This window comes from Adiantum capillus-veneris, chromosome 6, assembly GCF_014529385.1.
Source record: "Adiantum capillus-veneris isolate H3 chromosome 6, ASM1452938v2, whole genome shotgun sequence".
Taxonomy (NCBI): domain Eukaryota; kingdom Viridiplantae; phylum Streptophyta; class Polypodiopsida; order Polypodiales; family Pteridaceae; genus Adiantum; species Adiantum capillus-veneris.
This window is the reverse complement of record NC_140936.1, coordinates 5,712,355-5,737,705: the sequence shown is the minus strand read 5'-3', so window position 1 is coordinate 5,737,705 and position 25,351 is coordinate 5,712,355. Positions and strand designations below refer to the sequence as shown.

General features: G+C 41.3%; 1 pseudogene; it reads left to right on the top strand.

Annotated features, from left to right (window-relative positions):
- The first annotated feature begins 899 nt into the window (after window positions 1-899).
- On the top strand, window positions 900-12,627 carry LOC147455089 (transmembrane 9 superfamily member 1-like; annotated as a pseudogene).
- Window positions 12,628-25,351: the final 12,724 nt, after the last annotated feature.

Below are 25,351 nucleotides of genomic sequence, written 5' to 3'. Positions count from 1 at the left end.
GGATACAACCAAGATGCAATTGACAGTGGTTCTCATCATAGTGCTGATGTAGAGACAAATTTTCCAATTGTTCCCCCCGAGGGGAGCAAGCTCGAAAAGTTACTGAAGTGGTTATTGGAGACCTTGCGAGATTCAGCAATCTCAGATTTTCCACCTGATTGGCGAGAAGCCGGTACCTCATGACGCTCACATTGACTTCGACTTGTCGAGGTAGATGTCTAGTTACTACAAGAGAACTATGCATTGATGTCTTTGATGATCCAGGATAGAGCTCCTCTTACAATTAAGGAGGCACTTTCACTACCTCAGTGGAAGTTGTCCATGTAGAAAGAGATTGACTCAAGCAAGAAGAACAACACATGGGTGTTGGTTCCGAGGCCTCCAAAGTGGAAAGTGATCAAGTTCAAGTGGGTCTACAAAACCAAGTATAAAGCTGATGGTTCTTTGGACAAGCTAAGGCAAGACTTGTTGCCAAGGCTTTTCCCAAAACCTGATATAGACTATGAGGAGACCTTTGCACTGACCGCACATATGGCGACTGTTCGGATTGTTTTTTCCCTTGTTGCCCTTCATGGGTGGCTGATTTTGTAGATGGATGTGGTTTTGACATTCCTATTGGCGATCTAGAGGAGGAGGTTTATGTGGAGCAACCTCCAGGGTTCGAGGATCCAAAGTTTTTAGACATGGTTGTAGGTTGCTTAAGGCTCTCTATGGCCTCAAAAAATTGCCTAGAGCATGGTACCAGAAGATGATTCCTTTTTTCTATGACACTCCTTCCAGAGATCTTCTGCTAATCCTGATTTGTACATTTTTCGTGAGGAGGGTTAGTGACACTTGTTATCCTCTACATCAATGATCTTGTGATTATAGGTAGACATGTTGAGCACATCCGCAGTATTATGGAAACCTTGTTAGAGGAGTTTGAGATGATAGACCTTGGCTTGCATCATCATTTTCTTGGATTAGAAGTTAGACAGATGGAGGGGGGCATCTTCCTCTCTCAGGAGCGATATTTCCAGGAATTATTGGAAGCATTTGGTATGATTGAGTGCAAATTCATCTCTACTCCAATGGATCCCAATCAAAAGTTGTCACAGTTTGATCTCTTCTAGCAATAGAGTATCGGAAACTGGTTGGTTCTCTCATTTGGGTACTCAACACTTGATTTCATGTCAGTTTCCCGGTGGTTCTACTCAGTTCTTTTATGCAAAAACCTACCAAGTCACACATGCAGCATGCCATCAGGGTCCTGTGGTATTTGACGGCGACCTAGTCATTTAGCATTCACTATGCAGCTGGAGGTTCAGATCCCCAGGTCATTCTACGAGGATGGAGTGATTCAGATTGGGGAGGTGATCTAGACGAACAACGCTCGACCACAGGTTTTACTTTTTCTTTTGCCTCAGGAACAATTTCATGGAGCAGCAAGAAACAACCAATAGTTGCTTTGTCTTCCACAGAGGCAGAGTACCGTGTCGTTTTTGTAGTGCTACATGTGAGTCAGTTTGGATTTGGAGGCTACTTTGGAAGATGGGCTTTTCGCAACAAACGACCATTATGTACTCAAACGACCAGAGTTGTATTTCTATTGCGAGGAATCTGGTGTTTCACGCACGGACCACACATATAGAGATTCAATACCATTTTGTTTGTGAGAAGACACAGGATGGCTCTATCCGACTAGAGTACATCTTGACTTTGGATAACCCTGTTGATATCTTCACCAAACCTCTTCCATAGGCTACACTATCCTCCCAAGCCAGCTCCCTTGGACTCCTTCCACGTCCAAGAGCTGAGAGGGGGTGTTAGAGTTCATCTTCCTGACCGATGGTAGTCTGGTATCTCCCAGGAGCCGTACCTGAGGTAGACGTACCTATTCTTGGCGGTGCACCTCATGGTATTACTCACTTGATAGGCTTGCATGAGGCAAGACCACTATTCCTAGGGTTTTCCAGGGCCAGAGTTTTGAGTCATCTGCACTTAGGCCACTAAATATGTCTTCCAGGTCACTTTTAGTGAGTTTACATATTTATTAGCCATTTTAGCCAATTTCCAAAATCGTGGGGTTTGCTAGCTGTAGCGTTTGGGCTCTATCTCTCTCTCTCTCTCAGCTAGCATTTTCTCTCTCTAGCGTTTTCACTTTGTGGAAAGCACTCTCTCTAGCATTTTGCACCTTCTCTTTCTAGTGTTTTTTGTAGGAGGCGACATCAGCCAACGATCTCTCTCTCTATCCCTACCGCTTCCCTTTCTGGCATGTTACCACCACTCCGTAGTGGTCGTGCATCCTCGGCAAGATCCAAAGCCCGTTCGATGGGCGGTACGCACTTGTGCCTACACAGCGAGGAGGTTCATTGCGATAGATTTGAGATCTATTGGCTGCCCGTCACAGAGAGGTGTCTTGATCGAAGTTGTAGAAAAGTTCCTCATCCGATTTACCTTCTTTCCGCTGCACCTTTGACATGTATAGCATCACAAGGTGAGGGGAGGATCTCCCTACGAGCCTGGCTATGGTGTGGGCAGATGTGCACGTTGCGGCACTGCTACAGTGGAGCTTGGCATGGTTTTGCCTGCTCGGGCGCTTGTAACACTAACGATGGTAATGGCCAATGCCCTTAGGCGGTTCAACAAAGTGATGAAATTGCAAGCGAATGGTGTTGGTTCCAGTGGCCCATTGCGGCCCTAAAATTTTGGAGACAAAGGCCCCCACTAGCGCTAACGCTAGTGCTAGGGGAAGGAGGCCCATCTTGCGGCTCATGTGAATGCGAGAGAGAGAGAGAGAGAGAGAGAGAGAGAGAGAGAGAGAGAGAGAGAGAGAGAGAGAGAGAGAGAGAGAGAGAGAGAGAGAGAGAGAGAGAGAGAGAGAGAGAGATAGATTTTATTATCGTCCTCGGAGGTCAAATATGACCTATGGGACCAAAGTTACATGTGATGTAGTATGTGTATGGCTGATGAGTGACTCTCGATGCTCCAAAATTGTAGTGATGAGAGTCGCAATGGAGAGCCCACACTTTGGCTGGGAGAGGAAAGTGTGTAGGTCTATGTTATGGCTGAAAATGTGAGAGAAGCAAGTTCGGATGTGATCAAAAGTTGAGCACTCTAGTAGTGTGTGGTACTCAGACTCTCGAACTTGCAGTGAGCATAATGTGCACAATCGATTTGACTCTTCTCCATTGCCCCAACGCCCTATCTCGCATCGAAGGAAATGGGAGCTAAGACAAATTGCTGCGATAGTGCGTATTGCGGACAAGGGAATAGGCTCAAGCATGTAAGTGTGAGTACGGTTTCCTCTCTCAGCGAAGAACATGGTTTTGTAGTTGGGGGCAATATAGGTGGTGTAATGTATGAAGCGTGACCCACCAGATTTCTCCCAAGCCGTAATACATTGGCGTTGTAGAAAAGCTTCATTCACTTGAGAGTCAATTGAAGCATCATGTAGCAAGTGTAATGCATTCCATCTCCCAAACCACTTCTTTATGTCTTGCATCCATCCCGTGCTCAAGATCTTGCTTTTATACGTCTTTTGAACTTTTTTTCTTGCTTCCCATGCAATTGTAGGAAGTCGATGTGAGGGGTTTTGACGCATCTTTATCATGTACTCCACAACCCTTTCCATGCCCATAACCTCAATTGGAAGAGATCCCGACTCAAGAAGTAGGAGCATATATGGTGTTTGTGTCTTAACTTGGAGAAAGTTTGTAAGAAAACGCTTTTGGACATTCTCAAACTCTTTCCAAGTAGACTTTGAGATGCTCCCGCCCCACACTTCAACTCCATAAAGAAGAACCGGTGTCACCAATGCATCAAAAAGATACTTCTTGAGAACCCAACACTTGATGTTTCCCGCATTACACATGTTCTCAAATGCATAATATGCTCTCTTTCCCGCTTCCAAACGACGCATAGCACATTCATGCCACTTGTGATTGGATGGAACCTCAAGGCCAAGGTACTTAAAGCTCTCAACAACTTCAAGTGTCTCGTTGTTGTACACAATGCATGGCTTCTCCTTATGGTTGGTTTTCACAAGCATAACCTTTGTTTTGGATTCATTTACAATCAGCCCACTATGCAAGCAAAAGTTCTCAAGGACAACCATAAGCTTTTGTGCATCTTCTAAAGTGTGTGCTAGAAGCACTACATCATCCGCATACAACAAAAGCATGATTACCGCATTGCAAATAGTGACCTCTTCAATGCCTTCTTCTTGCATAAAGTCAAGTACCATTTGTTCCAATTGATCGATGCATAGACCAAAGAGAGTTGGTGACAATGGGCATCCTTGTTTAACCCCAATAGTGCTTACAAAAATTTCTGAAATTTCTCTTTCCATGCGCAATTGACAAATCACCTTCTCATAGATTCGAGAAACCGCAAGCATAAACTCACTTGGCACTTGGAGTTCTTCCATCCTTCTCCACAAATTGTTACGTGGAATTATATCAAAGGCTTTCTTAAAGTCCACAAAACAACAATACAATCGCTTGCCTTTCAACCGACTTTCCTCCATGAGAACACGAAGAGTGACAAGATGATCAATGGTGCTATGGCATCGACGAAAACCCGCTTGTCCCTTTGCACGCTTGTCATTCTCTTCAGCCCAATCACTCAATTTCATTTCCATTATGCACCCAAATAACTTTGCCATAAGAGACCCAATCATTATAGTCCGGTAGTTGCTTACATTCTTTACATCCCCTCCTTTATGCAAAGGCTTAACCCAATTAGTACTCCAATCATAAGGCATACCATGTTGAAGTGCAAGGTTGAACATATCACACATCCACTCATGGGTAAAATCTCCCGTCCATTTGATCATCTCCGGCTTGATACCTTGAAGATCTCCCGCTTTGCGAGTGGCCAACTTTTCAAGCCCACCACATACATCCTCAATAGTAAAAAAAGACGGCATACATGGGAGTGAACCATAAAATGGCATTTTTTCAGTATTTTCTTGCTCATATAATTGCCTACAATGTGTGTACATATCCACTAGACTCAAGTTACCAAAATTCTCAATCCGCTTGCCTCTCAAGTTTCTCCAAAATCTTCCACATGCATGTGCCTTTTCTTGGACTTGAAATTCTTGTTGCTTTACTTCCCATCTTCTTCTCTTCTTTTGAATCAATGCCTTGTATGTATGCAAATGACTTTGATAGTTGTCTTTGTCCATAGTTGCATCAAGCTTTATCAAGGACTTTCGAGCATCTTGACATTCTTTATCAAACCACCTTTTGCGTGATCTATCTTTGTTGATACCATGGAGATGCTTTATGGCAAAGCATTCTTCCGCACAAGAACAAATAGCTTTTTTGAAAGCTTCCCATTTAGTTTCCAATGGTGCATCACATTGAAGCTTTGTCATCCATAATTTTTGCTCAACCATTTCAATGTACATTGGTGCCCGTTTGAAATCCATACATAGTGATAACTTCTCTTTCCTTTGGCTGAGATTATCATGCTTAGTTGCTTCTCCACATGAAAGGTCAATACATAAGGTGCGATGGTCGGATTCCGGGGTCCATTGACCAAACATAAAACTCTTTATGCGATACATGATGGCTTCAGAGAGTAGCATATAGTCAATCACACTATCCCCATTATGTCTTCTACATGTAAATCCATTGGTTCCACTCCACAAAGATACACCATTGGCAATGAGCATACCCGTGCTATTACACATGTGTAAAAGTAACTTTCCATAGTAACATGTGTAAATAGAGAGAGAGAGAGAGAGAGAGAGAGAGAGAGAGAGAGAGAGAGAGAGAGAGAGAGAGAGAGAGAGAGGTTGAAACAGCCTGTCAAGAGGCAGTTTCCATGCATGAAAGTGGACTTGTGTCTGGTGCTTGACGAGTTGCTAAAAATAGACCGAAGCTCATAATTATTTTTTCCTTGACCAATTTTGGGGTTTTGTTTTTGGCACAGTTGAGGTCTATGAGAGCCAGGGGTGGAGCTCAATGGGCTGTTTTTGTTGAAGCTCACCATTTTGACGTTGTGATGGTTGCAGAAGCACTCTGCTAAGCAATATCAAGCCATTCCCTCTCTTCTAGTGTCGTTTCCCCCCCTTTCCCCCCTCTCTTTTCTCTTGCTCTTTGTGTGTGCATTGGTGCTGACATATGTGTGTTCCCGTAGGCTGTTGTCATGCAAAGAGAGTGAAATTGAGACGTAATGTCTGTTGGGAGCAATGAAACGAGCCATTTTGTTGAATTGTTTTGAATGGTGGTGTTGCTAAGCATGTGTGTGCTAGTCTGTGTGCAAACAGTCGTTTGCTAGTGTAAATTGATAATTCTGAATGTTTTTTTGAGAGGATAGGGGTGTTGTGGAAACCATGGACTATAGAGATTCATTTTTTGTGTGTACTGGATGTGTTCCCCATTCCCCCTCTCCATCTTCTACTGCCCCCACATAGGTGCATTGTAAGGTTTCTATCTTTTTGGAAGCTGGAGAATAAATAAAGCTTAAATTGAGAGCACCAAACCAACAAATTGGTAAACCAGTATCTCAGAAGTAACCAAAATTGGTATTTTTGGAAACTTAAGCATGACAATACTATAACTAGGAATTTTCAAAATTGAATTCAGGTGAAAACCGACCTGGCTATGGCCTCCGAAAGATTTCATAGCTACTTTAATTTACTAAAATAATTGAAAGGTTTAAGTAATCATTGAAGCAAAAAACTTTTTATAACCTCCCAAATATTTATTCTTTAAACAAAAAATAAGCTTGAAAAATAGGAGAATTGAATTTCGAAGTAGCCAGATGTTGGGGAGGGCCATCATTCACCTGCCAGAGTCTAAAATAGCACCAGGGGACACTAGGGGAGCTAAGTGGCTACCTTGGAGTGCAAGGAACTGCTAAATGCAGGCCTTGGTTTCCAAAAACCTATAAATAGACCCCATAGGCTTCACAAATTCATTGGGACTCAGAGGCCTCGCCAAATATCTCTAGCATAGAGAGACTCTACCCAAAGATCACTAGAGAGAAAAACTCTAGTTGATTAATGAAGGATAAGAAGTCATGGCTCCCAAGAGGACCTGAGAAAACCAGCAGATTGAGGAAAATGATAGTATTACGAAAAGGGAAAAGGGCTCCCATGATCACGAGGCCAGACCCAGTAGTAGGCCAATAGACGAGAGCATTTGGGCCCTAGAGCTCCAGTAGATACCCGACCAGTCCCAGGTGGATTTTCATTATAAAATAGGTTTTAAGTCATTTAAATTCTTTAAGTAATAACATTGCATATGTTAAAGAGTGGGTGAGGATGAGGAAAAGACAAAACTGGTCAAAAATTGGAAGGGTATCTTCCAAGAAACCAAAGTACACTTGTTTGTAAATTAGGAAAGAATTGTTTGGGTTAAGGCTGATTGAACTAGGAAAGATATGATTGATCATTCTTAAGACAACTTGTCGCAAGACATCTCCGACTCCTTGGTATATTTGAATGAATAATTATGACTTTAAGGCCAGTTAATATTTTGAACGATAAGTCAATTACTATTGTGAATGATGAGTCTCTATTCCATCATGTCTTGATGTTTCTACATAAGTTAGGATACCGTTTTCTTATCCTAGGGGAGCCGCCCGGTTGTATGGGCAATTGGTTTGGTGTATGGGCACCCCAGACTTTTGGTGATATATTCACCCCAGATTATGAATAAGCAATGGGTGCTGTTTTTTTCACCCTTAGGTGGTCTTGAGATAAGAAGAGTATTGGTTATGGTTATTATGGTAAATATTTCTGGTTGACCGTACCTTGTCTTAAGTTTACGGATGCTTGTTTGCTAAAGAATGTTTTTCGATACTGATTTCAATACTTGTTTTAATGAATCATTGTGCTAGAAAGTTAAAATGAACTAGTATTTTAAATGTTGAAAGAAGGTGGTAGTAATTACATAGCAAAGAAGCATGTGCGAGTGCGGGGTGGTAAGTGGGGATCGCCTAAGGTCGTTGATCATGGATGGGTGGACCTGATTAGTCAGGTAACTATCCATTTCCGCACATTAAACGTTAGGAGACTTCTTCATTTGGAAGAGGAGTCCACCAATGGCTCTGCCCTCACTTACGTAGAGGGAAAAGTGTTGATTGAGAATACCTTAGCCCATTTGCAAAATTGTTAGGGTTGAAAAAGTTTTTGAACTTTTAAGTTTTTGTCCCGTTTTTTTGCTTGCGGGACATGACTAGATATTCTTTCTAGGGATATAGTCCCAAGCCACTATCAATCGTAAAGGTCTATTCCCTGGATTTATCTTTCTTAGAGACTCTTTTTATTAGATCTAGAGACCTATCAAGGTCCCCTTCTTGACCTCGGTGTCAGTGGGTTGGGGATCTCTCACTTGGTATTAGAGCATGTGTTAATTGAGATCCTGAACCTAGAAAAATTTTAAGGTGTTAGGTTGAAATAAGTGGTTTTTGATAAGTTCAATTAAAGAGGTATCTTATTAAAATGAGAGAGAGAAAGAAAAAGAGAGAATTGTCCCCATCTTTGCAGGAAGAATTCCATGAAGCCTACCGCAAGTTCATTGTCTTCAATGTCATGTTTATGGGAGCATGCACATCCCAAAGGTGCATACTTCAAAAAAGTGCGATGAAGTTATTGGACTACATGTTTCCCCACCCACTTGGGGGATTAGTTGGGGAGGGTTTGGTGGATTTCACCTCATAGATGTGAGAGAATTGGAAGGTTTTGCACTAAATCTGAAGAGACTCAAATGGGTCAAAAATCTTCGAGTGATTCAAGTTCACATTTTCATTGGAATATGGGATCTAAATGAAACTGTGGCAGCAGATGGTATATTGGTGTCTCAAAATTAGTGGGTATTTGATCAGGTGTCTACTACCATAGTCTACCCAATTAAAATTAGGCCCATGGATGTAGATCCCAGTTTTAGAGGGGCAAAATATGGTGTATTTTGTGATCCTATATCCGACCCACCCATAGTACACATGAATCTAATATAGGGTTTTTGTCACTCTTGTACATAGTAGGACCTTCATGCATTATATCAACTCTTATACATACTATGGTTTTCATGGGATGCTATAAGCTCTTTTGTTTGTGGTTTGTGGTTTGGAAATTTTCTTCATTTAGTGTGTGAAAATTTTGAGTATGATATGAATTTGAAAGCTTAAACAAGATAGATCCTCATTTAGTAATAAATTTCACTATTTAATCCCAGGCTAATACTCGCACAAATAGCAGAAAAGAAACTATTACTAAACCAAGTCAAACTCTCCATCATCAAGGGAGAAGGACCCAACCTCAAGAGTGATGTTGATGCATGGTTGGACGCCATGGATGACTACTTTCTGGAAGCAAGGACTGCTAGGAGAATCAAGCAATGCTAGGTATGTTCCGTCTCAATGGAGATGCTAAACTCTAGTGGAAACAACATTGTAGAGACAATCCCACCGGTAACCCATCTTGGGAGAAGATGAAGCAGGCAATTAAAGAATGTCATCTCCCTCTTGCACATCAGTCTATTAAGATGAACAAATTCTTTGGCTTATGCCAATTAGGGCTCTACTAGAGTATGACTACACCAAATTTGTGTCCTTACGATGTTGTGCTCCCTAGATGACATTGGAGCAGTAGAGTGCCCGTTTCTATCAAGGTCTCAAAAAACCTTTGAGTTAATGCCTTGAAGCTATGAGGCCTACCTCGATTCAAGATGCCCTTCTTAGAGCCAAGCCCCTTGCAGTAAAAGAAATCACCCTACAAGGAATTATAATAGGTTTAAAAACTTTAGGAAGAGGTAGAGGAACTTTCAACCAAGGATCAACAACGTGGAGTAGCTGTAGTAGCAAAATTAGAGCAGAACTTCCTAAATGTTTGGTGCTATGGATGCAATCAAATGGGGCACTATAGAAATAATTGTCCAAAAGAGCAAAACCGTGAATTTACCACTGGAACCATTCCTCAACCTCGGATAAATCAAGGGGACAATCTAAGAGGAGGTAGAACTGGAGAACATAGTAGAGGAAGATAAATAGGAGCAAGATCTTATGCAGTCATTGGAGAACCAACTTTAATGAATGAGACGATGAAAGAGCCACTCATTTGACCATAATTAGCAATCCTAGAGCTCAACAACAATAGCCAGTTATATGAACTACTATGAAACAATAAAACTTTGAGCTACTTGTATATTGGAGGCTTTCCAATCAACGAGCAAAGAAAACCAAGCGAAGCCAATTTCCAAGCAAATATGAGCAGCACCCTTTGACGAATTGATATATTGAAGAAAATAATCATGGCCTATTGGATTCAACTAGCACCTCAACATGAAGGGCCGTACATCTAAAATTATCACAAAGTAGAAGAGGCTTTAAAACCCTAAACCTCATTACATGTAGAGTTCCTAACAAAATCCCATGCCACACAAGTACATATAAATTAGTTAATTCTAAATGCATCAAAAACACAAAAAAAGCTTAAAACTACAAAACTTCCTGGAAGTCTATGAGCCACTCGGGTACCTACCAAATCTATGACTATCTTGTTAAGCATATTCAAAAACTCGATCTTGGCATGTCTATTCTCCACCCACTGTAAACTCACATATAGCCAAAGTTAAAAGCTCTTAAATGTAAGGATCATAAACATGGGCTGACATAGCTAGCCATCCTTCCACAAAGCACATGCTCAAAATGTATCCACAGATCTTGCATGTTTCCTCTAGGATGCATAGTGTTAAACAAGTCCACCCTATCAACTCTTACACTTGAGTTTTAATATTGGATCAAGACTGAGAGGTAATACCCTTTTCATTTTTGTGAGAAGTTTCTAGGATTTATTGCACTTGATGCTTGCTAGACTCGTGGAGTAACAATTACAAGAAAACTAAAAAAATCTTCTTCTCCCAAGGGAGTGCTTATAGAAGAGCTAATCCCATCAAATTTTTGTTTCATACTATACATGCTTGAATTACCACATTGTGGTGGAATCTCAAAAGCAATGCTCCCCCATCTGCGAATGCTTCTCTCCCATATTGCATTGTGTCTACCCATCACTCCATCTCTCATCAAGTCTCTTCATCTAACTTAGCTTACATTTTCCCAGCTCATCGACCTTAGAGCACCTTCCCATAGGCATATGAAAAGACCCACCCATGAGAAGGTCTACTGAGAAGTAAAGGGTCGTCTAGCAAAGTAGGCGTATTCCCACACACACCAGTGCCAATTGTATCCACCGCTGACTAGATATGGCAGACAAATGATGTGGACATAAACTTAATTGGAAAAAACCTCGTGTTGCTTGTTCATCCTTAAATGGCACCTCTACTCAATTGAGACACGCAAGAGCACCTTCTGATAGGCTTGCTGAAAGGACTATGAGTGGATATTTGCTACAAATTGCTATTCCCATAGGGTTGGCTAAAGAGCCACACACTTGCAAGAAACCACTTTTTTGGTGGATGGTTGAACCACTCCCCACATTGTTCACCATGTCACTTGACTTGGTGCAGAAGGTGGCCTTCATCGCTAAATTATCAATGCGACCGTCACAAGCATGATCAAATGAAAGTTGGCACTACCTACTTTGTCCCCACTGCTAGAATAAATAAATTAATCTAGCCTCATGCCTCGTGATACCAAAAGATGTGAGAACCCCCTTTAGATCACACCTTCTTGCATTCTATTTAAATCACTCCTCTGTAACTCAAAGCAATCAATCATAACCAACCACCACCTCTCTCTATGCGTACTCTCTCTTTGTCTCATTGAAGATATTGCAGATAGATAATAAATTTATAATGCATTTAAAACATACAACTGAATTGCTTCCAACACAGATACTATCAGCACATATATCTTTTGTAGATGTTCAAAATTTGACTAATGTGGGAAGAAGCCATACCATTTGAGATACCAAAAAGTAGGTTTTTGTGTCTTGCAGGCAAACACTGGATCAAATCAATGCTTATCACAGCCTCGCTTTTTCCATTCATGTGTTTTGGCATTGGTTTTATTCTCAATTTTGTTGCCATTTCCTATGGTTCTTTGACAGCAATCCCCTCCGGTTGCTTTGCCTTGCTTTATAAGGTAATTTATAGAGACCATCAATGACATGGTTGAGTGCTTGTTTGTTGAGCGACAAGTAGTGGTATTTATCATATGAGATTTATATTTTTTCCTCTGTCCCTGCTTGGTACTGTCATCGGTAGAAATTGGAGTGGTGCACCAAATAATCTCTGCCGAGTTTAGACGATGTCGATATCAATTTGTGAGAAGTGGTATTTGATACCCTCTATGATTTCAATCATGGGAGGCTTACTCCCTTATGGAAGCATATCTATCAAAACATACTTCATATTTTCATCCTTCTGGAACTACAAGGTTTGCATTTTGTTTCTCCTTAATGTCATCTCTGTAAAGCATTTAATTCATGAAATACCATCTAACATTTTTAGGTTCTACTAAGTATATGGATTCATGCTTCTTCTTGTCCTTATCCTCATCATTGTGACCATATGCATCACAATAGTAGGAATGTACTTCTTGCTTAATGTTGAAAATTACCACTGGCAGTGGACATCATTCTATTTAGGCACTGCATCAACTACAATGTATGTTTATATGTTCTCCATCTACTACTACCACATGAAAATAAAAGGGGTAGGCTTCTTTTAGCTAAGATTCAAGTACAAGGCACATAATGATGAAGTTTTTGAGGTAGCTGACGTGGGTGGCAAGATGCGGCATGGTCTCTGCCAGGTAATTGAGGCGAGACATCTTGTGCAGGTGATCATGGCTTCTTCATTGCAATTGCAAATGATCTCCTAAATGTATTTTTCCATGCAATGCATGCCTCCAACCTCCTAGAACCCAACTTCCTCACTTGATTTCCCAAGAAATCCATGTTTATTTGCATGCTCGGAGGCCTCGCAGCTCAATCCTGGTCAACAATCCTGCTCAAACGATCAGCTCTACTTGTCTCCTCTCTGCTCTATGAAGCTCACTGTTGAGCGGAGGACCACACCTATACATTTTTGCTCACACTCATGTTTTTGTAAACACTTATTGTAATAAAGTCTTTCCAACATTTCTTTTTTTTCACGGAGCCGATTCATTGTAATTAGCGGGACTCAATCGAGTTTCTAGCTTGTATTCCCCAAGTAGTTTCATTTACTTGTGTAATTAGATTAGAGATGTTTTCACACCTCCAAGGCTGAGGTATAAGAGCCAATTTTTGTAAACCTAAGAACACAATTTTGAATCATTAATCAAGGTGAGTTTTTGAGCGCCGTGACTGTGTCTGAGAGAGAGTGAGAGAGAGAGTCTATCCTCTTGCTACGTGAGCTACGGAGCCGCCATTGGAGAAGCGACACCGCCATTGTGTTAGCAACGGCGAGAGCTACACACCGATACCAAGCGTGCGCGCATTCGGCTTCTACGAGAGGTGAGCTCCCATGAGCTTCTATGTGAGTTTTCTCCCTACCTGTGAGTCGGAATTGAGCGTTCCATATATCTATAGAACCGCAACGAGTAGAGCTACACATTAGTACCATTGGAGTCGAGATCCGATCACCTATATTTTTTGGCCCCTCTTCATACACGTTTACCGCACGGAGTGGTTACAGGTTGAGATTGTATTGTAGATTCATAGGGTATTGTCCTTACCTAGTGTAGAGACCCCCCTTTGAGTTTGAGGCCGATTCGATGACTCTAGATCATGTTTCGGATAGCATTTGTTCGTAGTACGGATTTTAGTCACTTGCGTATTTGAGAACTTAGATTTGATTTCCTTGGTAGTGATTGTCGTTAGAAGGTCGAGTAGGTGATTTGACACTCATCTATTTGTTTCCATGCGCCTGCAGGTCAAGCTCCGTCCTCGTCTAAAAATCTTGTTTATTGGTTGAGTTCTTGCTATCATAGCCACCGCTAGCGGCGTAACCGCCACAACATTTGGCACTGCTATCGGGGACGAGAGCCCTAAGTAGGTGACCTTAGACTAATCTTACGAGGTGATTTGTTTTGTTACTCTGTATATTTTAGTTAGAAAGGTCTAGGAGTGGTGGACTTCGAGGATCTTTGAGAGGTACTAGGAAACATGTGGTATTCCTGGGTCTTTTGTGTTTGACAGTTTTTTTTAGTTTAGCTTAGATTGATTTTTGCTGGTGTTGAGTGGTTGTTGAGATTGAGGCATTTACTAGTCCGTGTGTGGCAGTGAATCTATTTCTACTCACAATACCCCATTTTATGATTAGAAGTAGCTTAGGTAGGACTTGATTTAATCCTGATCTAGAGCTATTAATCAGTGATTTATTTGCTTGATGTGTTTGTTAGCATGTTAGATCACTAAACCATTGATTTGGTAGTGAAACTTGCATAAACAAAGTTCAGAGAAATTTTTTGTGAGACTGAGTGTTGTTGAGAACTTAGGAGAGCTCTTGGAAGAGTTCTGTGTTGAAAAACTGGAATTCTGCAACTTTAGACATCATACGCGTATGATGTCTTAGGGGCTAAATAGAGACCAAAACAAAAACTTTGACATTACCAGAGTGTTCAGAAGGGGGTTATACCCTAAGATCAACTTAAAACAAGGGCTTTAACAACCCTAGAAACTCAAAATACCAAGTCAAGAGTGCAAAAAATGCAAAGAATAGGGCAAATTGATTCAGAGCTCATTTTTGTATTCAGACTTGATAAAAACACTGAAACTCAAAGATAAACACTTGGAGAAGCTTAAAATTGAAAATTGGGCAAATCTGTGAAGAAAGACATCATATGCGTATAATGTCTTTTGGCACTTGCTGAAGTGATTTTTCAAATTTGACTTGACAAGGTTGTTAAAAATACTGTGCAAAGCTCAAATATCAATTTTGGACTGAAATTGGGCAAAAAGACATCATACGCGTATAATGTCTTTTTCCTAATTCTGGGCATATTTTGATATTTTTCTATCACAGATCCTTTGTACTAGTTGTCTAGAGCTTGTATTTCAAGTTTCATGTCATTTGGATCACATTTGACCCCAAGTAAGTCAAAAATCATGAAATTGCCATGAAAAGCCTAATCTAGCCATAACTTGCACAAACAGAGTTCAAATTGAATTTTGTGAGTGGGCAGAGTATAAGGGTGCTAGTGGGAGTGAGCAAAGAAAAAATATCCAAAATCTGTGAAAAAAAGACATCATACGCGTATAATGTCTTTTTGAGCAAATCTGATACAAAAATTTCACTTGAGGTAACAAAAGTCTTCCAATTGACAAAACAAACCATTTGACCAAGTATCATTCAGTTTGGATCACTTTTGATCACAGAGAATTGGGATAAACAAACTGCCGAGACTGAAAAGTTAGATTCCTCTAGGGGGATTGATGAATTTGAGATCCGGTAGATATGTCCAGAATAACAACAGAGACAAAGAGAACAAGCGAGTGTTATATCAACCGAGGAGAGTGTAAACCAAAGTGTAGTGCGACCGTTAGAGCCGATCCTTGAAGGAAGTATTTCCGATACTTCTTCAGAGAGATCTTACGAGATTTTCACTGAACACTTAGGATACTTGAACTTAAACGAAAGGGAAAACATGGCAACAGGACCGTCAAACCCTTTAGCCACAATGAAGCTATTGTTCATAAAATACCAATATGACAATCAGCAGAGATGGTATGGACCGCTATTGTGTAAAGATAGAAGATAGACCAAGTGAGTTCGAGGACTTAGTGCCTGTGAGCTATAGCGGAGATAGGTACCTAGATGACGAAGGTATCATGTACTTGGTAGTCCTGAATCCTAACATTGTGGACAAGTGGGGATTAATCGGCACGAAAGCCAAAGTAGATGAGGAACCTGTGGAGAAAGCACCCACATGAGCTTCCCTAATGCTAGGTTAAGGCGAGAAAACAAAACTTTGAGAGTCAACACAGACAACGTCTACGTGGGGTGATACAAGTATAATAACGGAGAGGAAGATCTCTATTATAGATGCGAGGAACCCTACGTTGATGAGTTGACAGAGCGGAAAAGACTTTATGTCTTCACCTATACAGAGGGATCAGAAATGAAAATTGTCGCATACGACAAGTATGGACAACGATACACAGCAATCAATAAAAAGGAGTTGGAAGGATATACATACTTTGGTGGACCACTCCACTATTATTATGTCACTCTAAGCCCACTGAGACCAGTACCTACAACTGTCATGCCAAACCCGATGGCGACAGGTGGAAAGAGGACTCATGTAACTGAATCTTTTAGTTGACCTTATTATTCTATGCCAAGCCCCATGGAAACATTACATTCCAGAGAATCAATGGCTACGAATCGAGGTAGTGCGGTTCCTATCTCTACACATACCGCAGTAGGTCCGACATTTGCAACAACACCATCACATTTTCCTCCTAGTAGTAGATTCGTGGCAAGGGAGCCAACTAGAGTAGCCCATGAAGTCCATGATGCAAGAGAAAGTTTTAGTCGGGATATGGGAGCAATGAGATTGGTGGCAAACAATAGATGCATGAGACCATCTCAAGTGGCCAAGTGTATGCCGAAGAAGTATAGTGCCTAAGGAGATCCGTATGCACATGTCTCACTCTTTAAGCAAGTCTTAAGAGCTGAGCAGATAACAGATTTCCACACACAGTACGAAGGATTTGGTCTTACTTTAGAAGGGACAGCATTGACATGGTTTCAACCACTGAATGGTGGAGGTTTCCATGACATTGACCATTTGCTGCAAGATTTTGCCGATGAATTTTTGAAAAGAGGGATCAAACACAACACGATATCCCAAATATATGATTTCAAACAAAAGGAGCAAGAAAAGGTGAAGGAAGCTTCACTTTCTTCAAACAATACATAGAGAGACGTCCAGTACGGGAACGACCGCAAGATGATAGACTCTATCCTCTTTATAGAAGGGTTGAGAAATGACACTCTCAAGAAAGACTTGCACCTGAAAGCTTGTACAAGTTTTGAGCAAGTGACTAGAGAAGCATTGTACTTAGTGGATAACTGTGCGGTTTATGGAGAGGTGACAATGGATACGGATGTCGCATCCAGTGGCTCATTATCCGTAGCTAGCGAGACCACCACTAAGAAGAATGTCCAAACAACAACAGTTCCGAACATGGAACAAATGATAGAGGATGCTAACAACAAACAAAATTTACAAGTCTAGCAACGTCTTATCAAAAATCAGCAATCATGCAAGGAAACAGGCAAGTTTGGGTACGGCGTACAGATCTGACCGAGGCACAATTACATCAAAAGCGGCAATACAAAGTGTGGATAAGGCGCGACAGCCTAATCCCTATAAAAAAGGAGTTTGAAGAACAGACAAAACACCGAAAGCCAGCAAAACGTCAAAGAAACATAGTCAATCTGTCAAATACGCAATGGAATATATTGGTATGGAGGACAAAAGTGCCAATTCAAAACGAGCCAACAACCCAAGAAGGGCGGACAAAGATGACAATTGTGAAACTATCTACAACTGTCAAGGTTAACCAAAATTATACAAATATTCTTTCTACATGCATTGACCGTACATGCATATAGGGCTATATTATAGGGCCTGCATTAGCACAAATTCAAACCCATGCACAACACATACCCTTGACGATACCCTGTCGTCCGGGAGGACTCCGACTAGGAGGGGGGGAAGCATTCCAAATGCGGACTCATCAAGTCATATATTAGAGGGAAATGTTTGCGAGCAATTTTTCAACCATTTTTTGCGTTTTATTGTGTGATTTTGGGAAAAAGAATATGCCCTCGTAATTAATCAGAATCGGGGACCAAATCATCATTCATGAGCCCCTAGGGATGTGTATAGACTATAAAGAGAGTCAAATCTAGCCAAAAACTGTCTAAAAACAACAAAAAATAGGCCAAAGTTGACGATTTTGAGCGAGATTGTACATAGACGAGAGAAAAGTTAGCTACAAAGTGTTTTGCTTTTCATTGGTATTTTTCTAGGTTAGAACTGCTATTTTCGGGTTATTTTGGGATTTATTTGCTTCATTTTAGCCATTTTCTAGCAAAAATTATTTTAAAAAAATCTGTAATCCAGATGGAAACACAAAAGAAGAGATGCCTGATCAAAGCAAGGTAAAGAAGGCACAGAAAAAATAAGGACTGCAAAGGTGACAGAGCAAAATGACCACCGTCATGAAGGGACCTCCAACAGGGAAAATCTACAAAACTGGTAAAACTGGAGCAACCGAAGTCCAAATCAGGAAATTTGCGAGCCTAAACCGCATCTCGCAAAAAGTTATGACCACAGGTAAAAGATGGGAAAATTTGGTGTCGGAGTGTCGATTACATAAAGAGAGGCTAGGCTAGAAATCCCTCATTTGAGTCATTTTCCATAGTGAGAGAGAGAGAGCTCCCTACAGCAGTTGAGACTTCTAGGAGCTCATCCATCGTGCGCGATCACCAGATCGACATCAAATATGAGAGGTATGCTCATCAACACTGACTCTAAGTGTTGTTTACTTCAGTTGGTCGCAAAAGCTCGCCGGCATCACAATCACAACCTGTGCACACATACGGTAGGATGGTTATTAGGGAGACCTAGAGGCCACCAAATGGGACCAAAAGTGAAAGGCACAATGCTAATAACTTAGGGATCGAGCCTATGACCTCGGTAAGCGTGAAGGAAGCCGCTCAAGAAACCCTAATTTAGCAGGACCTGCAAATGGGCGACAAAACCAAGGTGATCGGAAATGAGCCAAAATTTATAGACCGCAAGCCAATGACCTCGACAAACCGATTGAAGGGTTAGATTATGAAAAAGTTCGTCAAAACGGAGCCTAAAGTCCCTCTCTGACAAAAACCGCACAAAGCGTCACGATACTCTAACGGGCCGACCAAGTGACAAAATTACACCAAATTCAACAAGGAACATCCGAAGGAGGTCAACTACGAGATGGAATGTCTCCACTCAGGAAAAAAGTTCTTCCACTAGGACAAATGCCGGCAACAGGCCAGAAAGACGTCCAAATGGTCGTTCTTGGTGTTTCAAACACCAAAACAACAACCGACTGCTTGGATGGATGATCAAAAGGAAGTAGAAGACAACCGGAATCATACAAAGACCAAAAGGAACCGCGACTATCACCTAAGTGGTCTACTTCGACTTCAGAAACAGCTAAGTGCTGCAAACAGGGAGTACATACTGCTAAACTTGATGAGTGTGTCTAGGAGGGCTTATTAACACCATGAATGTCAACTAACATCAAAAACTGCTAAAAATGACAAAGTGCCCAGTCTATCACGATAGACTTGAACTTGCACTTAGATAAGGGAAACTTTGACTTTGGCTTCATGAGAGGTGCTAACAAGGAATTCTAACCACCTATATCAAGTCAAAGTACCAGAAAAATCTATTTTGGCCAAAAAGCTCAGTCTATCGTGATAGACTTGCTACAACAATTATTGGGGAGAAGACTTTTCAAATTTTTACAAACTAGACTTGGGGGAGCAAATGAAGGTAGTACACCAAATTTGGTGCCAAGATGGACTCATATGGCAAGCTGGGAAAGACATGAAGACAACTCAGAGTCAGAACAGGATATCTCATGGGCAGACAGGTAAAATTTACATGTGAGGGGTCAAGAAACCTTGCATCAACTGGGAGAAGGCAGACAGATGGTCACAAAGCCAGAAAATGACAAATTGGTACTAAGTCCCAGTCTATTGCGATAGACCAAGCATAGGGATACTGGACCATCTTATCAAAAATCTGAATTAGCAGCTGTCTTCAACATGATGCAAGATGACCACCCACTAAGTTTGAGCCCAAAACAACACAAAATGAAGGAGATAGACCAACATCTCTTTGAAGGGAATCTGGAAAATTGGGAGTTGATCCAAAAAGGGGTCACTTGACATTCATTTGAGGTAGAAATGGGGTCAGATCATGTGCAAGGTATGGGAAACCAAGTGGTGGATTCACAACTGAAAAAAAGGACCCAGATTAAAAAAATGCCAATCTATCGCGATAGACTAAGAAAAAGTAGCAAATGGACAAATTTTGAGCTTTGGCTTATGGAGTGACCTTACATGCCATGAGAGCATACACCACACAAAGTTTCAAGGCATTTGGACTTGTTCTCCTTCACCAACAACATCAATTTGAAGCCGCCAAAGTCGCACAATGGAAGAACTTGTCTATCTGCTAACATTTTATCTTAACTAATCTTGGGATTAAGAAGGCTCATCTAGATACATGATTAAGTGGTAATCAATTTAGGAGAGTAGTACTATGTTTGTGCATTAACTGATAATTGTGATGACAGGATCTATGGAGGCTTCTTCGGGAAAAAGAAAAGGCAAGAACCTGGCAACGGAAGGTGCAACACCCTATGCACTTCTATCCAATTCTTTAAAGCCAGCAGCCACATGGATACCTACAGATGTGCAACAAATAGCGGCCTTTCAGATATATCAAGGTTCATATGTGGATGACAAAAGAAACTTAGTGGATACGGTGATGATTCCCAAGGAGGCAGAGAATTACTTGAAAGGATCACCTCAAAGGTCATGGCTCAAAAAAGTCGGCTTGTGGAACTTTGTGTCACTACCACCAGTAGGGATAGATTTCAAGAGGGTACAGCATCTAATAGAGACTATCCAAGAAGATGGTACTTGTAGAGTGGCAAGCCTGGATAATGAAGTGATGGAGATCCAGATCACCAAAGACATCATCAAAGAGGCATTGAAACTGTCAGATCAAGGAGCAAACATGAGAGAAATAACTAAAAAACTCACAGTTTACTTACAAAAGTCCAAACTACCTTCTTTCGAACTCATAGCAAACCCAGAAGTAAGAGAACTGACACAGATCTATAGTCAATGTTTGTTGAGCTATAGCAAAAGGCCGTCAAGATACACTACACCGCATGGGAGCTTCTCAACCACATTGACATGGGCTATGGGAATTACCCGTGAGTTATACATAGATCACGTGTCATATTTGTTTGAAGAAATGAAAAAGCTAAGGCAGGACAGACCCAATTACATTGCAGGAGGATAAGTCCTAACCCGAGTAATATACCATGCCATAGGCGCGGCAGATCAATTGCCACCTGCCCCTCATCAGAACGAGTGGTTGGTATTAAGGGAAAATAGCAAAGATGGATCACAAAGGAAAGTACCGGCATCTATTAATACCATAGGAGGACGCAAGCTGAAAAGAGTGACAAGAAGTACACAAGAAAAGATGGAAGAAGAAAAAAGAACTGAAGAGGAACATGCCCGACTAAAGAAGCGAAAAGCGGAAATGGAAAACAACACCAGGTTGTAGAAGATAGCCAAGATGGAAAGGATGCTAGAAGGGTTTGCTCTAGAAAGATCTCTACGAGGCGATGTAGGCGCCACTTGGAAACCTGCTAGTAGCACTTTCACACTGAGAACGAAGAATAGAAACAGCCCAGCCTTTGAGTTGGACTGGTTCGAGAAATACATCCAAGAAAGAAATGCGAGGGATGAGCCAGAACTGCTACTAGAAGAAGAGGATCTCCAAACTTTGAGAGATCAGCTGAGGCCGCAGCTGAGGCCGACTTCATGAGATCAGGACACGCCGCCGCCATCTCCAAGGCCAGATACAAGTGAGAGGCAATCCAGCCCACCTGCTAAATCTACTTCGCATTCAGAAATCTCGCATCGAGATGACAGAGTTCACACACCACCCAGTGAACAGGAAGAAGAGGAAGAAGAAGAAGAAGGAACAAATAAACGCCAAAACACTGGAACCATATCACAAAGTGACAAAGGCAAGCAAAAGGAGGTGGATCAGTCTAAAGATAAAGCTTCCTCCTCTCAAGAAATTGAGCTGGAAGCTACGATAGATGAAGATTTGCAGTCAATGGCGACATTACTAAACCGAACAAGACTGCACAGTCAATGGTTAGTTGATCAAAACCGGGCCAACAAACTGAAGCTACAAAAAACTGATGAGGAAGTTTTGAGACTGCAAGAACAAAGGGAAGATACTCTAAAGCTGATCAGCATCAGAGATGCTGAAATATTGAGACTCAAAGGCAAGGTAAATCTTCTCAAGGACAATTTACAGGAATCGGAAGACTTCAATGCCATATGTGAAGATACAATAAACGTGTTCCTTGAAGATGTCAGTGAAAGAGACGAACACATCCAACAGTTGGAAAAGGAAAAGCAAGATGCGCTGGAGGCCATCACAAGTTTGCAAGTCGTCATCGATGACTTAAAAAGTGAAGTCAAAGATTTAAGAGCAGTAACAGATATCCAAGCAAGAGAAATTGACTGCGCTAAAAAGCAAAAAACGTCGCTACCAACAACACCAGTAGTCCATCCAGAAGAAGAAGTGGCCGCACTAAAGAGGGAGCTGGATTTAGAAAGAAAAAATCGTTTAATGATTGCTGAAAGTGCGTTTAGAGCAGAAGGTGAACTACAAAGACAAATTTCATATTTGCAAAGTGAACAACAACAAGGACCAGCTCCTGACAGTGAAATGGAAAGCATTGTTTCCAAATCACTTAGGGAAGAAAATGAAAACCTTCACATCAAGATAAAACAGTTAGAGGAGTCGGCCGCTAAAAAAGACATGGAATTTCAAGCTCTACAAATCAATAGTAGAACAATGACCACACAAATCGCAAGTCTAAAAAGTGCAGGGCAGCAACAAGGATAGGGACGAGTGCACATGGAGCCAGTAACAACGAATTTGGCTGGACTCGCCGAAGTTTATGGGGGTCAAGATGACTATGATGAAGATTCAAACGAGCAAGAGGCACATACGCAGACTGATCAAACCAGCTCCAAAGACCAAGAGACAGAAGAAGATTCAATCACGAAGATGGAAGAGCAGAGGCTAGCCGAGCAGATGGAAAAGCAAACAGAAATGATATGGTACAAGGCTATGCAACTCAAAAAGGAGTTGCTACAAGGGCTTTCCAGATCGAGAAAAACAGCAGCAGAGCTACGGCAAGAATGGAATGCGCCTATGTTACCTTATGCTCTGCTAAAGTATGAGACTCTAACACATCAACGACAACTCGAAAAAGAAGAACAAGTGCCAGTATTTGAAGGAGAATTACAAGATAGGGAACGGAAAAGTAGAATAGTGGACAGCCAGCCAAAGTGGAGGCGTCAATGGCTATTGGATCATCCTCATAACCTGATCCACTTAGTCAACGCACCACCTGAGCTGAGGAATGACAGAACGTTTTGCCCAACTCCTCGAACATACACCTACAGCCAACATAAAGCACTACAGAGCAGAAATCCGACATGGCTGAATTATCCAGTAATGCCAAGGCCAACAGAGGGAGAGAGAATATCCGGTTCTTACATGGTGAAAACCCTGCAAGGCGCCATAGCAGAATTCAGAGGCTCTCCTGACCTATCCTGCAAGATGCTATGTAAAATAGCTCGCACATTTTTGGCCTGTCGTACAGCCTTCTCGGAAAGCTGGACATCAGAGTATATGAATACTGAAAGAAGCATCTCAAAATTTTCATACGATCTAAGTGGGCCACCGACAGAACCAGTATTGTATGCTTATTTCAAACGGCTGATGTTTCTGCCAAGCTACCATCACCAGACATTTGAAGAAGCATTTTACACGGGCTTCTTCATGTATAAGTCAAAAAATTTTGGCCCATTAATGGCAAGTGACTCTATGCGCTATGATGCGTTTCTACAGCAAATCACTCAAGAAAGGCGACAACGACAATAAAGACAAAGACGATCATGTCGTGGTAGACATGATCTAGGAGGGGGGGAGTGTTGGAGCCCCAGTGGTCCAACTGTTGTAATGAGCCCATTTGTAAAGCATATCATTTTTTATGTCAAAGACGTCTTATCAATTTGATCCATTCGTCTGGATTATGTAAATATTAGTCAGTTAGTTAGGACTCAGATTTATTCCCACTTTGTAATCATGAGCAAGCAAACCCCATGTACATTTTTGAGCTAAGGTGACTAAAGTATAGAATTCATCTTAGAACCATTTTTTGAATAACATTTGAATTAATCCCGTGTCGTACGAGTCGGAGAGAGAGAGAGAGAGAGAGAGAGAGAGAGAGAGAGAGAGAGAGAGAGAGAGAGAGAGAGAGAGAGAGAGAGAGAGAGTCTTATCCTCTTCGCTACGCGCTTCTCCTTCACCGGATTCACGACGCGACCACACCATCGCGGTAGTCTCTCCGAGAGCTACGCGCCCATGCCACGCATTCGCCGTTTCGAGTTGATCGCGATCGATTCTTCCTCAAGCTTGTTTTGCTTGTAAGTAGCACAAACGGTGTCTGTTTTCAATAATCAAGTGCTTCATGGAATGAGAAAGAGGTTAGCTACACATAGATACTGATAAACTTAAGTTTCACCCACTTTTGGATTATGACCTGTTGGTCTATCGCGACAGCATTTGAGATAGCTAGGGTTTAAATCTGGTGAGATTAGACTTATAGGTAAGTATGTCCTAGTGAGAGGATGATTCCTAGTAAGTTCGATGCGATTCTGAGTTCATTGGACGTGTGAACTGTGTTGTGAGCGTTAAGGGATAGAGTGGGTTGCATTCTACCAGGGTTAGTTATTGATGCATCATAAAAGTGTGTATGTGTAGATTGGTCTCAGCCTGACAAGCTAACGAGATTGCCTACGTGCACCTACGGGTTAGTTGTGTCATCGGATGGTAAGTATTTTGTCTGTGTCATGCTCGTGAGTATGAACAGGGGAGTAGTTTCGCCCTAAAACAGGTACTAACAAAGAAGAAAAGCATGCTGCTAAAATTGATGTGTAATCGCCTTCTCAAAGACCACGAACTCTAAAAACTATAATCTCTTGTTTGTTTATAAAACAAATCCTCAAAGCGTTAAGCTCAATTATCTGATCTGTAAAATCCGTATCCTAATGCGAAGTTATAAAGCAACATTCCTTTAGTCAAAGGCGAAATAAAGCCTCCAATTTTTCCAATTTGACATAGAATACCACCTAGAAAAGCTCTTAATCCCATAAACCAATCTGCTATCTTAAAATTCATTTAGAAAAATTATTTTAGCAAGTTAATGAGCCACTGAAGTTCCAATATAACTTAAACCATCACTTGATCTGCAAAAATTAGTTTTCAAGTTAGTAGTTATCATTCCTCACCAAGCAATAACCTCGGAAGCCAGGTAGGTCATATTTCAGTGATCTCATAGATTAGGCCGAAAGAGAGCCTGTATAAATTGGATTACAAGAGATATCATACAGACCAAAAATTAGGCAAAAAAATACATGCTTACTAACGTTAAATCAAAGCCAGGTTCAAGAAGAGCCCATAAATACCGTGTAGATGAGAAAATGATACTCATAAACCGTTAGAATAACCTCAATAGCCCGGATACACGACCAAACCAAACCTTAAAAAGAGCTGAATAAAGTCC